Source organism: Macrotis lagotis, chromosome 1 (assembly GCF_037893015.1).
Source record: "Macrotis lagotis isolate mMagLag1 chromosome 1, bilby.v1.9.chrom.fasta, whole genome shotgun sequence".
NCBI classification, from domain to species: Eukaryota; Metazoa; Chordata; class Mammalia; order Peramelemorphia; family Peramelidae; genus Macrotis; species Macrotis lagotis.
The window spans coordinates 334,782,389-334,808,560 of NC_133658.1; the positions used below are offsets into that span (position 1 = coordinate 334,782,389).

Consider the following 26,172-nt stretch of genomic DNA (forward strand, 5'->3'; position numbering starts at 1 on the left):
TGGCAAGTTCAAAATTTTCAATCCACAACTGAAGGCTATGGAGCTGTCCACTGTTCTGAAAACCTCTGCTTACTGAACTAGAATGGGGGAAACTGGAATCTGACCAGGCACCCTGAACTCTGGGAATATTTGGACTAAACTAACTCTCTCTCTCTCTCTCTCTCTCTCTCTCTCCCTCTCACCTCCTCCTCCTCCTCCTCCTCCTCTTCCTCCTCCCTCTCCTCTCTCCATCCTTTTGTAAAATAGAAGCTTGAAGGATCTTTTGAACTTATTACTAATGATAGATTCTTCATCCAGCGCTTTGGCCTTCTGCATAGTGAAACACTTCCTGCTATCCTCAACTTCCAGTTTTTCCTGTGATAGACTGACCAAGAAGATAGATGCAGTTTGCTAGCCTGCTAGAGACTGTCGCTATCTCCATCATCAAGACTCCTACCCTCACTCCTACACTGATCTCTATATATGATCTTATAGCATCATCCCTAACCTCTTTGCCTTCCTCTCTACCACCCCTCAATAACTTTGGAAGGCATTCTCATTCTCCTCTATCGTTCCAGATTTTCTATTCTTATTTTGGGGGCCCTCTGCAAAAATCTTTTCCAGTCTTCATTTCTTCCAGTCGGGTCCCTCAACCTCTAACCTCTCCACCTTTCATCTCTTCCCAGTCTGCTTCCCCAGACATTTTCTACATTGCTCTCCCCTGCTTCCCCATCAGGGGATTCCGGTTTTATTAATTAAAATTAAATAAAAATATGTCTTTTGAATGTCTCCTGGCCTTCTGCGATCTGGGCGAAGCCCCTTACAGCCGCACTGCCCAGCCGCATTTCCTGGGCTTCCTGTCTCCAGAAGTGAGAGTACGCTGCTCTACGTGCACAACCCACTCCACCCGTCATCACACACACACACACACACACACACACACACACACACACACACACACACCATCCTCCCGAAGGGCTCCTTTTCAGGCTGTCCCCAGAGAACTTTGCCGTCTCCGCCCCTCCACTTCTGTGTCCCATGCCCATATTAAGAGACATGCTGAACTCTCGCACCCCTAGAGACATTCAGCAATAGAATGCTTGACTTCATACACACATGAACACATATAAGTAATCGATCCGCACATATATATCGCATTCAGCAACCCTATACTCAGCTTCTTTCACAGATCTTCAGCCTCTGCATCCATATTCATGTTCCTTGCGTCTCACACATCCAAGAGTATGAATCCTTGTGAGGGGAGACACAACCACACAGACACACTTCAGTAATCCCACGCTCCACTTCTCGCACACTAGGCACACACACACACACACACACACACACACACACACACACATACGTGGGTAACCTGTCGAGTATCCATGTGAGCTATTACTTCAAAGGCAGGCACAGCTGTGCAAAACCGCTTCCGCACTCGGCAACAGCACGTTTAACACAAGCAAAAACCGGGCACCGTATGTCTTAGGATTCTTGTGCCCAGCGCAGAGATGCCCCCCCCCACACACACACACACTCGTGCCCATGCACACAGAGGCGCCTTCCCCAGCCCTGGGGGAGCGCGGCCACATTCACGAACTAACACGCACTCCTGGGACCCACCCTTTCCCCTTTCCCGCATGGCTTCTCCCCAGATCCTCGGCAGCCATCCCTCCTCCGCTCAGCCTCGCTCCCCTCCTCCTCTTCCTAATGATGCACAAAACCCTCCTTAGAATAAAGTCCCCTAGCTGGGCTCCTCCTCCCTCTCCGCCTCCCATTCGTGTCCGCCAGCCGCCGTTTAAGACCCTCCTCCCCCCCGCGTAGCCCAGCCCCCGCGGCTCCCCGCCCGGAGAACGCGTCTCCTTTGGACCTGCCCCTCTCCATTCTCGGCCCGCCGCGCTCCTGTGCCCACGGCTGCGGGCTGCGAGCTGCGAGCTGCGAGCTACGGGTGGATCGGCCAGAGGCAAAGCAGGGAAATCAGAGTGGGAGCAAGACAGCTCGTGCTAGGGACTGCGGGAGGGTAACGGGAAGGCTGACAGACCTGGGGACCAGGGAAAGACTGTGCTGAGCCCGGCTGTGCAGCCTCCCTAGATGCCGGCCATCTGGATCACGGAAGGGGACTTGAAAGCTGAGTATGAAAAGGATCGCTAGCATCCAGGTATCCCTACCCCTGCAGTCGCAGCACGGCCCCCAGTATGCGCGCCGGACACACGTCTCTTCTAAGTTCCCCCCGAGCCGAATAAAAGCCACCAGCGTCCAGCTCCCGGCCCGTGAGGGACATTAAGATCAGGTAAGGCGAGAGCCGCGCCAGGGGGATTGAGGTGGCCAGCTCGGCCCCCGACCGCATTGGAGGGGTAGGGTAGCGGGGAAGGATCCCCGTCGTGGCTCCCCTTCCAGCACTCCCCCTCCAGGACTCCTCTTGGGTCGTCTTCCCCCTCTCCCTCCGCGGCTCCAAGGCCCCCCCGCTGGCTGGGAGGGCTGTGAAGAAGCTCCGACCTGCTGGGGTCTTCTCGTTGCCTCGGGGAGCAAGGAGTTAAATGCGGCTTTGAGAAAGTGTGTAAGGGGGGGTGGGGGCCAAAGAGGGGAGACTGGAGGTCCTGTAACCTACTTAAGGTCTGGAGCTGTGGGCTGTGTGCTGAATTTGCGTGCGTTGAGTGTCTGGGCTGCGCGTTTCTGTCGTGTATTCGTATGTGATGTGTGGTTGTGTTGAGGGTTATGTGCTGTGTGTTTGTATGTATTATGTGCTGTCTGACTGCTGTTAATTCGCGTCTACACGCATAGGGATTTGGACCATAGGATCACGTAGCCATCAGAAACGCTTCGTGGACGCCCTTTGGGGGCTGAGGGGATTTGGGGGAGTATGGGGGAGGAACACAAACTCTCCTTTTAAGCCAGATCTGGATACATATAAGGAAAAAATATGACAGATCTGGTGCCCTCTGCACTTAACCCACCATTTGATTTGGGCTAGAGACAGAAGAGCTGGGGAGAAAAATGAGCCTCTGCCACTTTAAATCCCATACTGGGCTGAATGCTTTGGACCCTGATGGGAATTTGGAGAAACTGGGTAGGGTAGAAGGGATAAGATTGGAAAGAGATAGATGGGGGTAGGGCTCCCACTCAGGGACTTGGCCAGTCTATAGATAAGAGGTTTCTCTTCCTGGGGCAGGAACAACAACAGCAGGGTCACCTGCCTTGCCTTGGGAGAGGATACAGGCCAAGTTTGCTAGAATTTCTCTTAGGGAGGTGGAGTCACCCCTCTCCCTCTTACTGAGGGGTCTCTAACAGGTTTTTTACATTGGGCAGCCTTGGGGAAGGGATTGAGTTGGGGAGTGTTCCTTTAAGCTGCACTCCCTTGGAGGTCTAGATTCAGGGTTTCAGTTTGCTCTGGGCATTCCCCTGTCTCTTGCCTGATTCCTGAAAGGATATGGGGCTAAAAGCAGGCATGTCTAAAAAGAGACCCAGAATCTTTTCCTTTGCCCTCAGCTGAGAGTCTCTATGTTGAAGTTAGGGAGCTGGACATGGAAGATCAGGGGACAGTTTTATTTTTTCATGCTGAAGCAGACATGCTTAGTTTATAGGATAAGAGAGAGCTGGGGGTATGTGGGTGGAGGAGGCCTGAGCTTGATGATAATTGTCTCAATAGCTCTGGATTTCTTTATTCACTATAAGATTATTGAAAAGGGCTTTGAGATCACTAGATTTTCTTAGGAACATGGACTTCCTACTTTAGACTGGGCCCAACCCTTGCCTGCTCCTAGCCACCTACCTGCTCAAGATCTGGAGCTCATTTCATCTCTTGACCAGTGAATAGCTACTGGCATAGCCTTAGGGACTGCCTAAGGATTTGATTCCTGGTTTTCTGCCACTCAGCAGAAAAGGTGCCCACACTGGGTTTTACGACTCTTTGCATGTCTTCCAGACTCAGCAGCTGTTACTTCACCAAAGTGGGATGATAGCATAATAGGAATGAGAGCTGAAAGGGACTTAGAGATCATTAAGTCCAGTTCCTCTTCTTATAGATGAGAAAACTAAGGCCCAGAAGAGAAATGACTTGCCCAAGGTCACACAGGTAATGAATGACAATGCAAGGATTCAAAATTGAGCCGTCTGACTCCAAAATCTAGTGGCCTGTGCTTTATAAGACACTGAGAGGTTTTAGACAAAACAGTAGTATGAATTCAATGCCAGTCTAGGCAGGTGACTAAGGGGCAGTCATGGCTCTTGCTGCCCAATGTTTGGGGGGGAATCCCTTAGCTTGACTGGGATTGATACCTTTCCATCCCTTCCCTCAGTGAGAGTTAAAAGGGAACATGTGTTTGCAGGAATCTGCCCTAGCATGCGTGGGTGCCTGTGTTACATGCAGGCACATGCAAACAGCATAAGCCTGCTCATTGGAGACCAAGCCTCCCACCTCAGAATCCCCTCATATGGTCTAGAGGAAATGTGTCACTTGCTAGAAAAAAGCTTGTATCAAAGAGGAACTCCAGGACAGTAGGGGAAGGGAAAGGTGAGAAAATGATGCTCCTCAATGAAGGACTTTGAGATTATTCAGACACTTTAGGGCAACCTCCCCCTGCTTAACTCAAGCCATTTTTTTCCCAGTGTAGTCTTTCCACTGTCCTCTCAAACTTCTTATTACAAAGACATATTAAGTGTGTACTACTCCAATTTGAACACATCCCCAGAGGGATTGCACCCTTACCTTATGCACATTCATAAACACACTTAATCCACTATTAAAATCCTCAAAGTCCCATACTCATATTTACATGATTCGAGCACAACTTCAATAGAAGCACATAAAATATATTCAATATGTACAGACTTAAGTGGTCATGCATTCCCATATATATATATATATATATATATATGACTATATATTCACAAATTCAAATAATCATACATACATATATACATACATACTTATACATTTACATACAATGCATTGGGAAAATTCTATGCCACCATGAGCACAAGCCATACAGAGTGACTGGAAGCTCAGCACGTTCTCCGCACAGCATTATCCTAGGCTATTAATTCCAGAAGGCAATACCTGTTTATGTACTAGAACTATAGATATAAAGATATAGCTATGTAAATGACTATTCATGTTTCTGAGAAAATCTATTTTCCCCTGTTAGTCAGGGACCTTTCCAAAAAGCTTGTATGCAAGTGAATATAGAGAAACATATCCTTGATATTTAAACACCTTGAAAATCTGAGGCAAATTAAGCCAAAAAACAAGCAAGAATTTACATCAACAAGGACTTATATATTATTACCTTTTTCTTATTAGAAACACAAGTCTCTAGTCTGGGGAAAGAACTAATTATTGAAGAGTCTTTGGGGGATTTGTCAGACAGAGGTTGCCTCTCATTCTCATGGAAGGCCCATTCTTCTAGGGAAAAGATGCTAGAGATCTTTCAGGGGGTGGTGGTGTGGTGGTGTCCATGTCCCTTTGCTAATAGAACCTTTTAACAGGATTTTTTTTAGATTGAGGGTGCTTTGACTCCCAGAAGGGGGAGCTCTGACTCCACTTGAACCACTGAGGAAAATACCAGTTAGGATTGAAGCTGTTGGGACCCTTCTCAGTTTAGACAGACTGGCCTTGGCTGGAATAGGTTTAGGACAGTAGATCAGAACCCACAGGATGGACTTGCCTTTTTTTGGTGTCAGCTACTTGTCCCTTAGAATTTGAGATAAATACCAAAGAGACAAAGGATTTACATTCTAAATGTAGTTCAAACACACCAAAGTTTTTGTTAGTTATTTTGTTTTTGGTTATTTTTTATTTTTTTTTTTTGCAATTCCTGGGAGTTAGGGAAGTCTAGTAAAATGGAAAGGATTGGAATAGGAGGCAAAAGGCGTGAGTGCAAGTCCTGATTCATCTAGATATTATCTTTGAGATCACTGTTAAGTTATGCTCCTTGTAGGCACCTCTGTTATCTGAAAAGTAATTGAGTTAAATTAGTTGCCTTCAAGTTCTGAAATTCTCTCATCTAAGGTAACTTTATACTATTAGACTTATTTTAGTTCTCCCATTTTCTTGTTCTATATTCTAAGGTCTTTTTCCAGTTCTAATATTTTATGCTCTAATATTCCTTTCAACTCTGTAATTCAAATTTGAAAGGTCCTTCCAGGTTCTAAAATTCAATATTCTAAGGCATCTTCCATCTTTGTACAAGGTAGCTTTCCTATCATTCTCTATTCTAAGGGTCTTTCTGGTTTTTATATTGGATGTTCTAAGATTTCTTCCAGCTCAGACATTCTATGATTCTATAACTGAATTGGAACAAGATTACAAGATTAAGAACTGGAAAGTTCATTAGAGATGGGAGGAATAAGAAAATGCATAGGTATACTGTTCTTTCCTGAGTATAAATCTAGCCTGCACTATTGACTTTCTTCTTTTGACAATTGCCATGCTATTACTTGATAACAAATCTTGCTTTAATATTGTTCCTTATATGCCTACTTCACAAGATTATATATATATACATATGTACATAAATATTTATGTGATTCTTTTTAGATTTAGAGACATTCAAAGATTATGGATTCACAATATTTTGTTAAAAGAAAGTGAAGAATATTTTTCAGGAACACTATTAATACTGTGATTATAGTATGGAAAAATTAGCATCAGTGAATTTTAGGATTGGAGAAACATTCTAGTTCAAACTCCCAACCAACATGTGAGTTCCTTTTGGTTGGTTGGTTGGTTGGTTTGTTCTTGTCCCTGTGAAATATGGTAATAAAGTCTCTGACTGAACACTTCTTATTTTAGAGAACTCTAATGAAGCATACAACAAAAGATATAACAAAACATTCTGTCTCCTTTTTGGATAACTCTAATTATCAGAAAGTTCTTTTTATTGACCCAATATTTTGCTATGTGATTTCTGTCCATTGATCCCAGTTCTGCCCTCTGGAGCCACCTAGGGTAAATTTGGTGTATATTATATGAGATAGTCCTTGAAGAAAGCTCTATGACCCTTTTCCTCTCCACCTGCATTCACCTCCTCTATTGTATTATTTTTCATGTTTAATGTTTCCACTTCCTCAGCACATCTTCCCATATGACTTGTTTTCAGTATCTTTCAACCCTGTGGCCTCCTTCTTCTGAATAATTCTGTGTTTTTCAATGTCATTCTCAAAGTACAGTTTCCAGAGCTGGATTGCTATAATCACTATTTTTACCATACTATCTCCTAAACCACATTAGGGTGCTACCATCAGAGACATAATCCTCTTCTAGATGGACCAGCATGATGATTTCTGAAAGCCAAAATCCAGGATGATTTTTTTTTGTGTGCTTCATTCATCTAAATTCTTATGACCACTGAAATAAGTGACTGATTATACTTCTAAATAGGAGAAGATTCTAAATTAGTGAGAACCAAGACTTCTTTGGAGATCCTTTTAAACTCAAAGCAGAAAGAAGATAATCACAAATTTTAGCACCAAATTTCTCTGTAAGAATTGCATGAAATTGATCTTCCCCCCTCCCCCACCCCCCAGTCATTCTGAAGAGAATGTTTTGTCTCTGGAAGCGTCTAGGGTCAAGTTCCATAATATTAACATTTCTAGGAACACACAGTTCTTTTCAACAAATTTATTGATATCTTTTTTCTTTATATCATCTACATTTCCTGCTGTCTCTCTCTCAGAGAACCATAATTTGTAAATAAAAAAAATAACAAAAAAGGGAAAGAAAAAAATCTAAGAAGTTTACATAAAGTCCAATAGTCAACATCCATGATGTCCTTTCTATAAATGAGCACAGGAGGTGTCTTCTAACATTTCTTCTTAGATGCCAAACTTAGACCTTATAATTTCACAGCATTTAGCTTTGGTTGTTTTGTTATTTGTTACTGTTTCAGTTTACATTTTAAAAGTATTGTATATATTGTTTTTGTAGGGCTGTTCACTTTACTTTTCCTCAGGTAATTTAAGTTATTCCAAACTTCTTTGGATTCATTATGCTAATCTTGCTTATGTTCATGTACCACAACTGATTTAGCCATTCCCTTTTTAACAAACATCTACTTTGTTCCCAGTTCTTTGCTATCACAAAAAAAAAATGTTGCTTTGAATATTTTGGTATGTGGGAATCCTTAACTTTTATCATCAATTTCTTTAGGATACAGGCCTAGCAGTATGATTTCTATATCAAGTGGCTATGAACCATTTTAGTCACTTTCTTTGCAAATCTAGAAATATTGAGTTCTGAGCAAACAAGAAGATTCTAGAGAAGTAAGGGAAGGAATTTGGGGGATGCCAAGTTCTAAAGACAAGATCCAGGTTGGGGAACATAATCTGAAAACAGAATTAGAGTTATATTTCTGAGACAGAGACAGGGAGAGAGGGAGAGGGAGAGAGAGACACACACACACAAACAGACAGACAGATGGACAGACATTGTCTTAAACCTAGGGGAAGGAGAGACTTTATATATAGATATGTTTATATGGTTTTTTGGTTGTGATAAGAATGCATACTATTTAATTCCTTATTCATCCTGATAGACAGTTGTATGACCTTGGGCAAGTCACTTAACCCTGATTGCCTTGTACCCAGCTCCATTTCCGGCTGTCCTGATTCAGGTTTGGTCATTGGACCCAGATGAAGCTAGTGACTTAGCACAGCACCTCCCTGATGTCATGGTCTTTTTGAGAATGAAGGACAAACATCATCATCATCATCATCATGATAGGGATATATTTGGGGGGATTTAATTTTTCCTTTCAAAGGTGAGAAAAAATAAGCACAATGTTAATTGTGTTATGCAGAAAATCTGTTGCACATCAGATATTAGCACCTACATCTCCTGATCTCTATTCATCTATGCTATCATTTTTTATATCCAAACTGCTTAAATTCTACCCACATATTCAAGTAGGAAACTCTGGAGACCACAACCATGATGTGAGGATTGATGATATATTTGCATGGACTCAGGCAGTTCACTTTGTCATTACTAATACCTTTGACATTGTAAGTATTAAATTGGGGAGATAGTTGCATTGATATGTTTGAGGTTGCTGAAGAAGGATTTAAGGTTAATCCAGAAGGCTCACAAAAATATTCATATTAGAAAATGAAAACCATCTTGAATGCTATTCTAAGCTGTGGTTTCTCTCCAAAGAGTGAGATCTTATCAAATAGGGTTCTAGAATGATAAGGTTTAGAGATCATCTAGTTTTGCCCCTCTTTGGCAGCATTCTAACCTGGGATGCTTGTGTTTCCTCTGTATTTTACATTGGATAATTCATGTTACCTCTATAAATCTGTTTGTGGTATGAATAGTTCCCAAACTTAGAAATTCTACAGTTTTTAAGATGATTAAGGATCCACCAAAGAACTTTTATTTATATAGATTATATCAATTGATAGTTGCTATATTAGAAATTCAAAATATTAGTGTTATGAAAGTAGTTTGAGGCTAAAGGGCTTCTTTCCCAGAACGGTCTCAAAAACCTATTCTGTACTGTAGCAAGGCCTAGAGAGTCACTATCACTGAAGGTGATGATCGATATGGGTGTGTATTAGAACCATTTTGAAATGATGCAGTCAATCCTTCTCATCGACTTTGAAGAGAATAATGAATTCTCATTGTAAGAATATTGTACTAGGAATCACAATATGCAAACTGGATTTATGGCTTAGAAACATTTGGTAAGTCATACCTGTTCTCCCAGGTTCAGTTTCTTCTTTGTCAAGTAAAGCCATTGACCATTTCAGTTTTACAGAATTTCAGAATTGACAAGGACTTCATAAATTTTATCATTTCTTTGATTTACTATAATCAGAGGAATAGTTCAGTTGATGATATAGATAGAATGTTAAAAATTGCTGTCAATAACCCTAAGAAAGATAGCAACATCTTTTCTACTCCAAGATTTATTTTCTGTGGTAGATAAAATCAAGGAGTGTCCTAACCTCTGTGCTTCTGTTTGAATAGTCTGTATCATTATATTATGGTTGTAGAATGGAATGTTTTGAATGGAGGGCAAACAAGAGAGCCAGGTATGATTTCATGAGGGAATACTGTAGTTTTGGAGCTATTTGTGTCAATGGATGACATTTTCTTTAGGTCTATGTATGCTTATTGTTGTGTATATCTCTAGGAAGTCAAGTATCAGGCCATGCTGAGCTACTTTAGGTCTGAGGCACTGAGAACATCACAGAGTTTAGGTAATGATGAAATTATGTTACAAGTTTTGTGGCAATTGTGTTCCTGATCATATGTAAGCCTTTCTCTATTCTTTTGGGCACGACTTTCAGAAGTGCTTGGACCCTGATTGATATAGAAATCTGTGAGGTCTTAATCTTTTTTATGTTGTGTATGGAGAAACTAATAGACCCTTTTTAGAATGGTTTTCAATACATAAAATAAAATGCAAAGTATTACAAATAGAAAGCAATTATTTTATACACATATGCAATGATCTTTTCATCTCTATCAAAGTTCATAAATCCCAAATTACAAATACCTGATTTAGCATAGTACCTGATTTTTTAGAGTCAGTACCTGGAGCCCAGAATAAGGACTTTGAGCTATTTAGATATGGTTCTGGGGTTAGAATACAGTTCTCCTTACGGTAACTCTGGTGTTTTATCCATTATACAACAATTTCCTTACCATTGTGAAAAATAAATGGAAAAGGACTTTGGGGAGGGGGCGAGATATATACATGGAAGAAGTTAAATGTGAAATTATAGGGTTGGGGGGGTTGTTAGAAAAATTAGAATTGTTGAAGAATTTATGGGGAATAAAAGGAGTTAGGAAAATCACCATGGTATGGAGGATGGTTCGTATAATACTACAATAAGTATAATGAATTTGAAGTCAAAAAAATTTATTTGAAATCACAATTTTGTTACTGATTGTGTAACTTGAGGCAAGTTACTTTTCCTCTCTGGGATTCATTCTTGCTCATCTACAAACTGAATTTGGATGAGAAAACCTTTAGTTTCCCTTCCCACTATAAATTCTATGACCTCCTATGATATATCCACGACTGTAAAGTTAAGTCAAAAAAAGAGTGAAAGCTTCCTCTAAAGAAAGGGATAAGTATTGATTTCAGCAGCAAGACCAATATTACTAGGGGTGTCTGGTTATTGTCCTGAGGGAAAGCCAAATCTGTGATGCAATCCAGGACACTCTGGAACATGCCACCTCTGAGAAAGCTGCTTAGGTATCTATAGACCTTCTGAGCTATTGAGGGACAAAAGAGAAAATTAAAGATAATGAGGCTGAGGAGAATTTGAATTATTTTCACCTGAGAGGAAAGAGGAACCTTTTTCCTCAAGAGAACCCTTTTTGGGGGTGGAGGGAATTTCAAGTGGCCAACAGGAGAATATATATTGTATAAGGACATGGTGTGAGAAACTGAAGGGTAGTAAATTATGAGACCTGGATAGTATCCATTCAGGAGTCAGAAGGGAATTCAATACAAAGCAGTGGAGGTCCAGATGAGCATGTAAAATATCTACTTGTGAACAGTGCCAGTTTTCAAAGAGCAGGGGGCTGTCTCACCCAGTGCTCTGCTTTGTATGAGGACCACAGGAGTGATCCTGGGAACTGTAGAGAGACTATCTCCCCCCAGGGCTGCAGAGGTAGATTCATATAGCAATTAACAAGATTAAGATGCCATTTTTCTGTGTAAGTTGCAAAGGTCAGAGCAGCAGGATTCCCTGCAAATGGCATGTCTGAGCAGTTCGAACCCTTCACAAGGGTTAACTCAACCACAGCCCTAAGAGGTTCCCAGGACTTAATTTATTTGGATTTTCAAAAGTCCTGTTGATGAGCCTGTGGGAATCTCTATGAGGAATGATGCTTCATGAAGGTTCAATGAAGGTTCATGAAGGGGAGCAATAGCGTTATAGATGAAAGGTTGATTTTGCCATAAAAAGATGAGCATAGCCAGTTTGTGATTTCTTTTCTGACAAAAAGTAATTAGAAGCAGAGCCATTATGGGCAATCTATCTTCAGACGTGAGCCCTAGGTATTACCAGCTTGGAGGAAGAACATCTCATGAATCAGTAGAAGCCAGGGGTGGTTGTAAGTTCGCAAAAGTCAGAGAAGTCTCAGCAAAATTGTAAAGTATTGCAAGGTCCTGACATAGAAACATCGACCTTAAGTAAGTACAAGGCATTTTACGTGGTGGGAAGGCTATCCTAAATTTCTCATAGAGGTTGATGGGCCCTGGCTTTATAAGAGCCTCAGAGGAAAAAAGACCTACAAGGAGCCTTGGATAGCACTATAAAAAGTGTCTGCCCAATGCACAGGAGTTGTTAAAAAGGAAAATAGGTACTTGTATATGTTTAAGAGAGTTTGGAAAAGATAGAAAATAGATTAATCTGCCAGGGTATGTAAATGATGTGATCCTGGTAACTCTAGTATATACATGCTGACTACCTTTGAACCTAGCCTTATAAAATATAAAATGCCCTTGACAAAAGGGCATGAATGACCAGAGGTAGATAAGAAATGAATATCAACATAAAGAATTGTATTTTTTTGAATGCATTTAAACAGGATAGAGTCATACAGAGACTATTTAGTGAAGCTTTGTACATAATTCCCAGGGTGAAAATGAATAACCCATTTTTATTTTATTTATTTGGTTGGTTAATGCTCTTTTCTTTCTTGATAGTTAAACTGGAATAGTATCTGGACAATTGCCCAATAATTCTAAATTGGTATTGCTATGATCTTTCCCATTGATGATTGAATCTCCATCATTAAAACTCAATGGAATTTTCAACCTATGAGAGAATTTAGAGATTATCTCTGCCAGAACTACCTTATTTTACAGATTAATAAACAGAAGTTCTAAGAAATGTCAAAGTCACACAGGGAGTAAATGCAAAACCAGAATTTGGACCCAAATTCAGTGTTTTTTCTGTTATAATTGACTCATTCCTTTGGGTTAAGGTCATAGAACTTAGAAATAGAAGAGACCTTCTATATACAGATATGCAAACAATGGACTGGAAATTTTGTTGCCCAAGGATCTACAGGTGCTAAACAATTTGAGCCAAGTTCCTAAGACTCTAAACACATTCTTATTTCATAATACCATACTGAGATCTATCCCTTTGGACTCTATACAATCCTGTTTTAAAATTCCAGACCTTCTCTCACCTCCCTCACTCTCAGGATGAAATACATCATCAAAGGCTAGAAAGAAAAGGTGTTTCACAAAACCAGGGGATACTTAGGGACTGAGAAAGAAGATTGACAATAGGGGAAAGGGCAAAAAATGGGAGGTTGCTAGAGTTTACAAGAGGAAATCTTCCCACTTTTATAAGGTAATATTTGACAGAACTAAGAAATGTGAAAAATAGTGTTTTTCTGTCTTTGAGTCTGGAATATTAGTGCAGAGAAGTGGAAAAATGGTAAATTTAGGAGCATTAGAAGCTACTGGTTCAGCATGCTTTCTGATCCTATCTCCAGAGATTTGGGTATTTTCTACTAGTTAATTTCTAAAATGATCCTTGGAGTGAACTATTTTTTTTACAAACTATCCTTAATGAGTCTTTTTTTTGGGGGGGGTTGGAATTGGGGAATAGAATAATGATATGGAATAAAACAGCAGTTTGTAACCTTTTTAGTCTAAGAACCCCTTTTCAATAATAATGTAATTGAGGAATTTCCCTCCCCCCTCAGAGCTTTTGCTTTAAAAAGTGCTGTCTTATGGAGTTTATCATATTTAAAATGTAAATGCCCTTGTATTATTATATAATTAATTCTGATCTCACAGACCCCCTGACAAAATCTCAGGGACTCTAATGTTCCTGGACTACATTTTGAGAACTGCTAGAATAGAACACAAATTTCAACAAAGGTTTAATGTTCTCTATGACTTGGGGTCCAACCAGAGAAATTGAAGTGAAATATGACAGATTATTCCTGGTTTATTTGGGTTTGGGTTTGGGTTGTGTGTATGTTGTGTGTTTGTGTGCGTATGACTTCTAAGTCTTTTATCCCTCCAAGCTAAACTAAACTCCCACTAAACTAAATCTTTCCAATGCTCCTCCAGTCCCCAAATATGCAATCCAAATTTTTTGAAGACATGACTCTTTTGCTTCAAATTATAGACCAGCTTTTATATTCTCCTGAGGTAGGTTGAGAGTTTGTAATATCATTTCCAGTTTTAATATGAGCAGTTTACTTATATGGGAAAGTAGTTCATCTTCAAGGGAGAGGGATCCAGGAATTTCAATGAAACCTTTGAAAGGGCATCTATATATGGTTTACTGGTTTTTGCTGTTATAGTTGTTATTCTATTGGTGGAGCATAAATAACTCACACTCCTGACACTGTTTATCTAGTGATTTCAAAGGCTCCTAAAATAGTCCCTCAGTCTCACAAAGTCTTGCTGGGGAATCTCAGATTAGCATATATGTTCACAGCTTAATAATAGGGGTAAAGTCTTTTGGTCACAGGATCACACAGGATAAAATTTCAGACTAGATTCAAAAACTTTAGATCTTAGGCTTTTGCTTAAACTACTAGATAGCATTCCTTTGAGGATTCTTAGGAAGTTGCTTGTTAACGTCATTCTGAATTGTAGAGAAGGAATATCATAAGGACAAAGCAGAAGTGGAGCGTTATCAGTAGTTAAAAGGTTAGGCTTCCTTGTAAGAATGTAGATGAGATCTCAGTTCAAAATCTGAAAAAAAAAGAAATCTTAGTTCAAAATAGCTTTATCTTATTAAATTTGAATCCAATTGACTGAGGGGAGGGAATAAATCCCTCAGTGCCCACAAGAAGTTAGGTCCTCAAGGGAGTATTTCTTACAAGAAACAAAGTATAAGAAAAATTAGTGACATTAGTGACATGAATCTGACAATCAAAATTCAAATTTAGGACTCAAAGGAAAAGTCAAGTAGGATCATATATTTAGATATGGAAGGATCCTTAGAAATCATTTATTTCACACTCCATATTTCATAGATGAAGCAATGGCTCTGGAGATGCTAAATGTCTTACCCAAACATATAGCACTTTAATGTTCACAGAATTGTAATAATTCAACCAACCTCACACAAGTTGTAAAAATCTTACTTTAATTTTATGGTTATTCAAGTTTCTGTATTTTATTGGTGTGGTCACTATCTTTATAGATGCATATAAGCTCTCTCCCTTTACCTTAGTAGATTATTTCCTGAATTGTTGTGGATGGGAAAAAAAATGTCACCTGGTGGTCAGCACTTGGTGATGAGTCTCTCTCTAAATTTAAGTTAGGATGGTCCACCATCAGACATAGAATCTATTGTCAGACCCATATATCAAAACATTTCTAAGTTGATAGGATCTGCCTGAGCTTGTTTTTTGATGACTTAGCCATTGAGAAGCTACAATCACTTAGCACATCACTTTGAGGCATTAGAAAAGGATTTTAATGAAGGTTCTTTTGACACTGTGAAATAAAAATAAAATTATTGTGTGGTGGCACATTGGAAAACATAAGACCAGAGAATCAAAAATATCTTACACAATGATGGTTGTGTGGTGATGGTATTGATTGCAGAAAAGGACTCTTAGGATATCTTTGGAATTTTCACTGTCAGATTGTGCCCATAGTAGATAACATTACCTGAAACAGAAATTCCCAGCTAGGGTTTTGAAGCTCTGCAGGGATAAAGGGGCAAGCTTAATTATCTCAATAGGTTTTACAAAATTATCAAAAAATTCTCAAAAACAAAATTAAATTAAATCTATCCTCATCAAAATATTTGCCACTCAATGTTTATAGGTAACAAGTATTTATCCAGCACCTGTCTCTACAAGCATTAAATGAATTACAAAGAAGTATAAGATACAATCTTTGACCACTAAGAGCTAATAATAATCCAGTGAGTGCACTTTCTATAACACCTATATTAAATGGCAAAAAGAAGTTAGATGGTATAGTGATTAAATTATTAAGCTTAGAGTCAAGAAGACCTGAGTTCAAATACAGGATCCGCTGTTTACTAATTTTGTTACATTTGCCGCAATTTCATCTAATATAAAATGTCAATAATAATAGCACCTATTTCCTAGGTTGTTGTGAGGATCAAATGAAATAACATTTATAAGATATTTTGTAAACTTTAGAGCTCTAAATAAATATTTGCTATTATATTTATTATTACCAATAGCATGTGCCATGGGAACAGAGATCAAAGAAATCACTGGTCTTTCCAGAAGAGGTGGATTTGAGTTGGACACTGAAGGATAGGTAAAGAATTGGCAAGGCAAAGAGGAAGAAGATGGTCATTTTGGCTGTGTATGTCTCAGGAGAGGAGGACAACCATTAATTGAAACAATGATATTTTTAAGAATTTTAAAATAATTATGGAGAAGTTTATCTATTGAATGAAAGATTCCTGTTGTGGGAGAGTGCATTATCAGAATAGAAACAGTCAAATAGTGGAGAGACTCGAATGTCAGCCTGAGTAATATAGCACAATTTTGTAGGTATAGTTGGGATTAAGAGAGACTCATACTTACAGATTAGTCAAAGAAGAGGAGTTTCCAAAGTTTTTGACTGTGCTAGATATCTTATTTATTTAATCTAGTGGTTGTTACATTCTTTCTAAGAATGGTTGAGGATGAGTATGTGATGGTCATTTGTAGTGTCTAAAATTTAAACTCTGATATCTGAGATGTGTGTGTGTGTGTGTGTGTTTTCCACTCAGGAAAAATAGGTTTTTTCCTGTCAAGTTATACTTTCCCTACTACTTTTTGGCTAATAACTTCATCTGAAAGATAGCAGAGCAGTGGCATGGTCAAATAAAAAGAGTGAAGGATTTTTAATCAATAGACTTGCAACCTATCCCTAGATAGTTCACACATACATACATACATACATATATATATATATATATATGTATGTCTGTGTATTATGCAGCTATGCGCCTAATGTAAGTATATACATGAGGAAAATGATAAAAAATAAATTCTGTTTGGAAAATATAATGATCTATCAAGAGAGCTATAAGTCAGAGAGAGAAATCATTCACTTAGGGACTGAAAGAGTAGACCACATAATTTAGAAGGTCCCTAACTAAAAAATGAGTCTCTTTTTGTCTGGAAATACATAGTGCATTGAAAAGATTAGTTGATGAGAGACTGTACTGCAATATATGATATACATATTATATATACTATTCACAGTATATTTATGTATGTAGAGAGTATGTATGAATATAATTTATTTGCATATAATTCAATAAGAATATGCATGTATTTATATGTATAATTTAGCCTTCAGAACAACTTTAGAAGATAGGTGCTGTTACTATCCACTTTATAACAATAGAGAAATTTGACAGACAGTAACTAAGTGATTTACCCAGAATTACACAGATAATTGGTGTGTGAAGCTGAATCTGAATTCAGATCTTCCTTATTCTAGGTCCTTTCCACTGTGTCACCTAGATGTACTGCCTCCTTGGTTGGACTCTCAATAACTATATTACTTTGAACAAGTCTCTCACACTCTTTATGTCAAAGTTTTCTATGCTGATAGACTACAAGCTCATGATAATCTCAAAGTTCTCTTCCAGGGTTGAAGGTTTATAAATGATCATGTTGGTAGAGACCAATTGAGATTCTTGTAAACAGTAGTCTATGTCTATTAGTGTCAAGACCTGTACCATTGCTGTTGTGAATAGAGTGAAAGACATTAGTATAAATATAAATTTGTTCAATAGGAAAATTAATGTCTTCTATTCAATGTGATGGTGAATTTGAAGATTATGGCTTTATTGAAGAGATACTTTCTTGGGAATAAGGGTTTCTGTGTATCTGTTACAGGCTAAGGTTAATATCCACAGCAGGGAAGAGCAATTAGCAGATATGTGAATTGTGTTCTTGCATACATTTCTTCTCTCAAAGCTAATGATTTGTTTAATTAAAACTTAATGCCTTCAAAAAAAGGTGCTATCACATGACAATATGTGATGAGCCTGCTGTGAATATAAGATGTGGCAAAACCAAATATACCTTTGAACAGGGAGGATTATATCTAAATCCTAAGGTCTTGTAACCAAAATAGGACTTTGTCTTCAGGGAAAGGGATCTGAGAAACTCATTCACACTTTAGATAATAGAATCTCAAAGACACAAGAGACTGTATGAATGACAGCTTATTTGGTGTGTGCTTTTGTGTGAATCTCTGTTAATTTATGGAGTAGTATGTGATTGTGTATAAATGTGAGTTCTAATGAGGAACTCCCATGTAAATTTGGTAAGTGTACTTTTTGTCTTTTACTGTGTGTGTGTGTGTGTGTGTGTGTGTGGATGTGGATGAATGGACATTTATAGATTACGTGAAACTGTAGATCAACTCTACTGCAATTTTAAATATGAGTATGTAAATGTGTGTACATGAATATCTACTGTATAAATGTATATGCGTTTATATTCAACAAACATATATTTAGTGTCTATTATGGACAAAACAATATAGTGGAGAAAAGGGAATGGTTATAAAGAAGAAAAAAGTTCATCTCATCATTTGAGAACCTTACATTTTACTGCATGCATGCAATATATGAATGAATACATTTACTGCAATAATAATGGTGCATGTTTCTGTAACTCTTTGCAATTTACAGAGAGATTTCTCTGATGTAAGTAGAGCAGGCATGATTATTTCACATCACAGATGAGAAAACAGGCTACAAAATAAGAAAAGGCTTAGGGCCAAAGAGAACCAGAAGCAGGTCTCAAAATCATGTCTTCTGAATCCAAAGTCTGTGCTGTTTCTTATGATCTCATGAAAAAATGTCATCTCCCAAATTAGGCTGTTCACGGAGAAAAGTGAAGAGAAAGTGCATCTGGATAGACACAAACCCACTTTCATAAAGATAACCCTCATAGATGAGACTGCCATCTGAGTCTTGGTATAAGGATGAGACTACTTTCAGAGGACCTGGATCTAAATCCTGACTTTTGATTTGGGAAATGACTCTTCTGATCTCAATTTCCTCACTTGTAAAATAAGGAGTTGAACTTGATGACCTTCAGAGTCTATTTTGATTGTGAATTCAATGATTTCATGACTTAAGAAAATAATTGAAAGCAGGTTGTCAATTTAGACAATCTTTTAAAATTCTTACTAGTTTTCAACCTAGGATTTTAGGATTATGACATTTGCGCCCTCTGGTGGTGAGCATTTAAAGACTTGAAGGAAGAATTGGGATAAGACTCAATGAAGGGGGATCAAATTGTTGAAGGGGCCGGTTCTATTCAATTGCTTTACAGAAGAGAAAACTGAGACCCATAACTGTACAGAATGACTTGTTCAAGGTTAGTCAGTGTAAGAGTTATAGAATTAGTATTATGCTCTAAGCTCTTGGATGATGAGTCTTTTATAGATAGGAAAGAAGTTATGGATAAATGAGTTTTTTTTCCTCAAGTGATAACATTTTTATTTTAGGCTATCTTGATGGAAATACTTTGAAATGTTCTGAGGGATTATGTAATCACAGTTTTCATTATGAAATAAAAAATGAGACTTAGAGAAGTAAAGCAACTTATCTTCTAATGGTATAGTCATTCAGTTGAGTCCAACTCTTTATGTTCCCATATTGTCCATAGGGTTTTCTTGGCAAAGATGCTGGAATGGTTTGTTATTTCCTTCTTCAGTGAATGAAGGCAGATAGAGGTTAAGTGAATTGCCCAGGGTCATGCAAGTTTGAGCTTAGGTATCCCTCATTACAGGTCCAGTGCCCCATCTACTGAGTCACCTAGCTGCAGTTATACAAGTGAAAACCCTAGGATTTGAACCAAGCCACTAGGTTTAGAATCAAATTTCCTAAACTAAAATCCCCATCTTCAATATTTATTATTTATGAGAACTTGGATAAATCACTAATCCTCTCTGGGACTCAGTTCCTCAACTGTAAAACAGAGGGAAAGGGTGTGATGTTAGAAGGACTCTAAGGCCCTTTTCAATTATAAACTGATAATTCTGAAATTTTCTGATTCCAAATGCAGATTCAAAGATCTTTTAAGAACGTCATGCTCCTTCCAGAAGACAATTGAAAGGTTTTCTCTATATAAATTGTTAGTTTCCTCTCCTGCACCTCCTTTTTCCTCTTCTCCTTCCTCTTCTCTTCCTCCTCCTTTACTTATTCTTTTCTTCTTCCTCTCCTCCTATGCCTTTTTTTCCAACTTCCACAAATTGCTCCGAGTAGGATCAAACAGATTAAGTCTAATCCCTCTTGTAGGTGTTAGTCCTTCAAATACTTTTTAAATCACCCCTTTTCCCCCTTCCCTTTCTCCTTTAAAAGTTAAGTATCCTAAATTTCTTAAAGTCTTGATACTGTATGTTTATTAATTTCTTTCTTAAAGTGTGGCACCCAAAATTGACCATGAAACTCCTGTTGTGGACCACTGAGGACAAAACAGAATTCTAACTAGGGCGTAACAATTGCAGTTTTGTTACAAGGTGACAATTTGGGGCAGGGAAAAGAATTCCTCATTGCCTCCATTTCATAATCTCCCAGGGCCACAGGGGACTTAAACAATTAATTCACTTCTTTCTCAAAGTTTGCCCCATGTGTCTATAACTAACTTACCTTTGCAGGTTTTTGTCCTTTATCTCTTCCCTCTACTTCTCTTAATATACCAAGGTCTTAGTTTTTCCCCTTTCCTGGTTTCCTGTCTCTCCTATTAATCTGCTTTTCTCTTATGCTTATTCCTCTCACCTTTGCCTCATTCTTGATGTTGCCCAATAGAACTGTACCATAAGACCTCTGCCTCTCCTCTCCTGAGTCCCATATTCTACCATGTCAGTCCTGCTCCCTCCATGAAATCTCCATTCCTTGGCTTTGTCAAAGGAATACTAACTGATTCCACCCAACCTCTCTAAGTAGATGTGATTTTTACTGTGCTATCATTTACCCACTCCAATTTCTTTCTCACAGAGTTTGCCTGGTGAAACAACAAGATTCTTCCCCTCTCCTGGGCACCCTCTGCCTCTTTAACCTGCTCCTTTACAGCTCCCCACACACACACACCACTTTTCCCACCCCATTTGATCCTCATAACAGTCTTATGACATAGACATATTCCTGATTTTACAGAGGAGAGATGCAGAAAGATTAAATGACTTGCTCAGGTATCACAAATGAGGGCATTTTCTAAATCGGTTGTTCTTTCCTACCACTAAATACATTGCTCTGTCCAATGTTTCTCATTAGACATTGTATAAGGGCTTTTAACACCCCAAATTGTAGCTGTAATGAATGATTTTTAAGTTGTATCGATGTTTTATTTTTAATTATATTTGTTTTTACATTTACATTACAATTTTACATTATAATATATTTTTACATATTACTCCCACTTCATGAGAGATTTCTTATAACAAAAAAGACCAGTTAAGAATAATTAATAATAGGGGCAGTTAGGTGGTGCAGTGGATAGAGCACCAGCCCTGGAGTAAGAAGTACCTGGGTTCAAATCTAGCCTCAGGCACTTAATAATGATCTAGCTGTGTGGCCTTGGGCAAGCCACTTAACCCCATTTGCCTTGCAAAAACCTAAAAAAAGGAATAATTAATAATACAGTGACCTCATGTAAGCAATATTTTACATATGTCATACCCTTACCTCTGTATTATTTTTGAAACTTAATAGAAATCTATTTTTTCTCTCTCTCACCTTCACCCCATTAGGAGAAAGAAAGAAAAAAATTGATGTACCAAATATTCATAGTCAAATAAAACAAATTTTCTGAATGACTACATGTAAAAATGTGTTTCATTTTTATGGCCTAAATCCATTATCTTTCTGCATATTTATCACAAATACATTGGAATCCTGAATAGTCATTGTATTAATCATAGTTCTTACATGTTTCAAAGAAATTTGTTTTTCCATTGCTGTTGTTATTAAAAACTGACCTAATTCTGCTCATTTAATTCATCACTTAATAGAATCCCTCAAAATTGTGCATTTTTATAATATTGATGTTAATAGTTAAACTTGTTCTTCTTGTTCTAATCACTCTAAATGATTTCATTTTTTCCATGTCATTTGAAATAATTTATATCCTCATATGTTATAGCACTATAGTAAACCATCATTGGCCAGCCATTCTTTATTTAATGGGCATCCTCTTAGTTTTTTTCATCTTAGTCTTGTGGTAGCAAAATTTAATTATTTTTAATGATATTTATATTGGATGATGACAATTATACAATATTTAAAATAAGGTGCAGCAAGTTAGCAGAGGTCAAAAGGCAAAGAACTTTGAAAAATTGCTCCATTTATATAAATGAATCTGTTTGTCTGTCTTCTTTATATTTCTACCTATCTATCCATCCATCCATCCATCCACCTACCTACCACCCTATCATCTGCCTATTTGATGTGGTCAATGGAGAAATTAATTTTTCTTGACTATTTATATTGTTACAACTATTATAGGGGAAATGGATTTTTGCTAATTGATAAAAAATAAATTGAAAATCGAGAAAAGAAAATTTTCTGCTTATCCTTTTTAACTTTCTATAGAATGACACTTAAGTGGTCTGCAAGTGGAAGAGCTACTTTCTTTTCCCCCACTCCCCTTCCCAGAAAGAAAGGTTCTATAGTCAACTAGAATAGCTAACACACTCCTGCTCTGGACAAAGCATCCCTTATTGTTATCAAGAACTTGAAGAGGAAGGAAATGAGACCAGAGTTGTACCCAAGTTGTGAGAGCATTGTTGTTTTCAGTTCTTGAATTGTTATCAAGTGTTCTTAGCAGCTGAACAGTATGGGAAGGTTTTCTGTAGAGGGCCTTCAGCATGTGAGCAAAATCAGATGTGTGTGTGAATATTCAATGAGACAGAGGTTAAGGGTCCTCCTTGCATTCTGAGTTCTGCTTGTTGCCAGAGATTAGGCTGCCATCTGGTTAGTACCTGAATCCAAGAAGTTGCTGGAATTCTTGCTGATTTTAACAAGTTTTTGGTACATAGAATTGTATAAAGAAGTACAAGAGATTTCAAGCTAGAAGAGACTATAGAAACCATTAAGTTCAACACTTTAATTTTATAAATGAGGAAATTCAGTCTCAAGGTGATGAAGTGACTTGCCCAAGGTCATATAGATGACGAATGGGAGAATTGAGTTTCAAACCCAAGTTGTCTGACTCCAAAACCAGCATTTCTTCCATTGTACTAATATTTTACATTAGAAGGAAGTGATATTAGAATATTCTGTCTCATAACTAGAACATATAAGAACATAGGAAAGAGAGTCTCAACTGGGAAGAAACAACAGAGTCTACTAAGCCCAATCTCTTCATTGTACAGATCAGGATCCCTAAAGTAACTCACTATCACATAGAATTGGGATTTGAACCCAGGTGGTCTTATACTTAGTGCAATATTATTTTTATTTTGATTTCTTCTCCTGAAGATGATGGGGAGTTAGAAGAATCCAGTCCTAGACTCCCTGGAAGTTGGTGGTAGAGGGTTGGTGGTGGAAGAGTTCATGGTGAGGAGGTCTTTGGATCTAAGGATTAGTATCTTGTAAGCATTCTGACCAAAAGGAGTGAGAAAGATATAAAGCTTTGAATTCAAATCATCCTGTGTGTGGTTCATAATGTTATAACCTAGAATGTTAGTCTTGGAAGAGCCAGCATGTTACAACTCATAATGTTTGAGTAGGAAGGGACCTTCGACTATGGAGTCTTAGTGCCAGGATAGATTTCAATGCCTCATTGTACCGAAGAAGCAATTAAAGCCCAGAGTAGAACCATGATTAGAATCCAGGTATCCTGCTTCTGCTTTTGGGGATAATATCATAGATCTTATTGATTGAACTGGGATCTCAGAGGCCATTTAACCTTCCCCTATAATTCTACAGACAAGGAAACTGGGATCCAAGGACATAAAGTCTCTCTCTCTCTCTCTCTCTCTCTCTCTCTCTCTCTCTCTCTCTCTCTCTCTCTCTCTCTCTCTCAGGAATCTTAGATAGATTACTGTTTCCTCCTCTGGCAATGATCTCTTTCTGCATAGGGACTTTGCAAGGTAGAATTGACTCACTGACCTAATTGGGAGACACCCAGCTGGTATGAATATACAGATTGAAAAACAGACACTAAATGTAGAAAGATGAACTTTCTACAATGATTTCTTTGGAGCAGAGGGACGTTATCAAGCAAGATAATGTATGGGGGTGAGGGGAATTAAGCTTTTAGAGGGCATGAGAACCACAGTCAACTGCAAACTCAGTGCATAAGTGTAAGTGAAGGAAGAACAAGACAAGGACTGTATGATGTTGGGCAGGAAAAAAAAGGCAATTGCTAAGATCAGTGTATGGCTTGAGGAGTATGACCCACATTGACAGATTTCTCTTATTGATGTGTTTTTAATCAGATGTTCTTCTGAAATTCACCCTCCACTGACTCTATCTATCATTCCCCAGAGGCAATTGGAGCAATCTGTTTGCACCTGGAGTATGTACAGATGTGCTTTTTTCTCTAGTCACACCTGGTAGATCATTTCTTAGAAACAACACAGAGTCCAAAAGGGCACCCAGTATTTATAACCTGAGTAAGGCTTGACTTAATGGTTTTCCATAAGTGTCTTGTATTATCAGCCCATGTTTTGGTCAGTTGAAAGCTAGATTTTTCTATAAACTCAAGGATTCTTGAGTGACCCCTGAGAAGATGTTGAGGGAAAATTTTATTAGATCCTAGGGAGTGCCTCATCCATAACCATATTTTGTAACGTTGACAGTTTAAGAAAGCCAGACTATATTGTTTATACCAACAGTTCTGAAACTTCTGGGAGTCCCCAAGACTTTATCACGGGGTCCACAATGTCAAAATCACTTTTATAATCATTTAAAGATTCTTTCCTTTCTAATGTAGTTAATATCAATAGATATAATCTACATAAACAAAAACTCTTTAGGATCCTCAGTTACTTTAAAGAGTATTAAGGGATCTCATGACCAAAATGTGAGATTTGCTTCTTTTGATAATTGGAACCATTGATGTGATTCCAGTAGAGAAGTAATCCCCCTAGACCATGCACATTGGAACAATTCTTTATTAGGGATAAGCTTTAGAAAGATTAAACTGGTAACATATATAGGATAGATTGGATAGGGGAGAGCCTGGTCTTAGGTAGCCAACTGTTGCTTTCAGATGAGAGGTATTGAAATCTGAACAAAGGTGGCTGAAATAGGAATGGAGAAGGTGGCATGCATCAATTTCTTTGGCTCCTATATTCCTTTTTGTTATAGAGAACTCAAATTCTTCATATCTCTATGCAGTCTAATGCCTGATATATGCAGGCCTGCTTGCCTTTAATCTTTGGGCAGTGAGATAGGAACTGACTAGTATCTTAATTTGCATCTGAAATGGAAATTCAGTCATGAGATTTAGCAAGACAATCTTTTTTGAATCCTCTGATTTTACAAATAAAGAAACTGGGTCCCAGAGAATGTAAGTCATGGGTTCCTGACTTCTTTTAGTCACTGTATTCTTAGATTTTCATTAAACCTTCTGATACTTCCTATTTAATAGGAAAGGCAATACATTCTAGAATTTATCAAAGATATTTACACAAATTAAAACAGATTCATTTCAAAAGGATAAAATAATTATTTTCCAGATAGTCCTTTGACAACCTTCTTGTGACTTTGGGGGATTTGTAACCCAAAGTTGGCAGATCTGGGATCAGTTTTGTCCAAGGTCATGCAGGTGAGAAGTAACATAACCTGGAGTTCAGACTCAGTTCAATTCTTATTTTGGCATTCTTCATTTCTCTCCACTCCTCCCATTTTCCCCCTTCCTGTTGTATATTTGATAAAGCTGTGCTTCCATGAAATATCCCATCTGTTCCCTATTTCCCTTACTATTTTCACCCTGCACAAGCATGCAGCTAATAACTGTATCAAAGGTCTGAGTGGGGGCTCAATAAACTCCCAGGAAAACCAAAGAAATGGCCGGAGTTGTTGTCAGCAATGAGTCTGACTTGAAATAAGTATCAATATCAATATTTTGTGATGACAGCAGAGCTATTTTATGTTCTACTCTCTTCCTAGATCTCTTTCTCTGTGACCTATTTATGCTTCACTGCCTATATCTCCTTTTCATTTCCATAGATTTCAAGTGGCCATCTATCCCACCCCCTCCAACCCAATGTCAAAATTACTAGATTAAGAAAGGAATTAGGA

At 38.2% G+C, this 26,172-nt stretch overlaps 1 protein-coding gene across 1 annotated transcript in view; it reads left to right on the plus strand.

Moving 5' to 3' along the window:
• Positions 1 to 1,886: 1,886 nt before the first annotated feature.
• The window catches only part of BRINP1 (BMP/retinoic acid inducible neural specific 1), a 168,082-nt gene continuing 143,796 nt past the window's right edge, over positions 1,887 to 26,172 (plus strand). The window contains exon 1 of the mRNA XM_074211722.1: positions 1,887 to 2,269. The gene's annotated coding sequence lies outside the window, so the exon portion shown is untranslated. The remainder of the gene's footprint in view (positions 2,270 to 26,172) is intronic.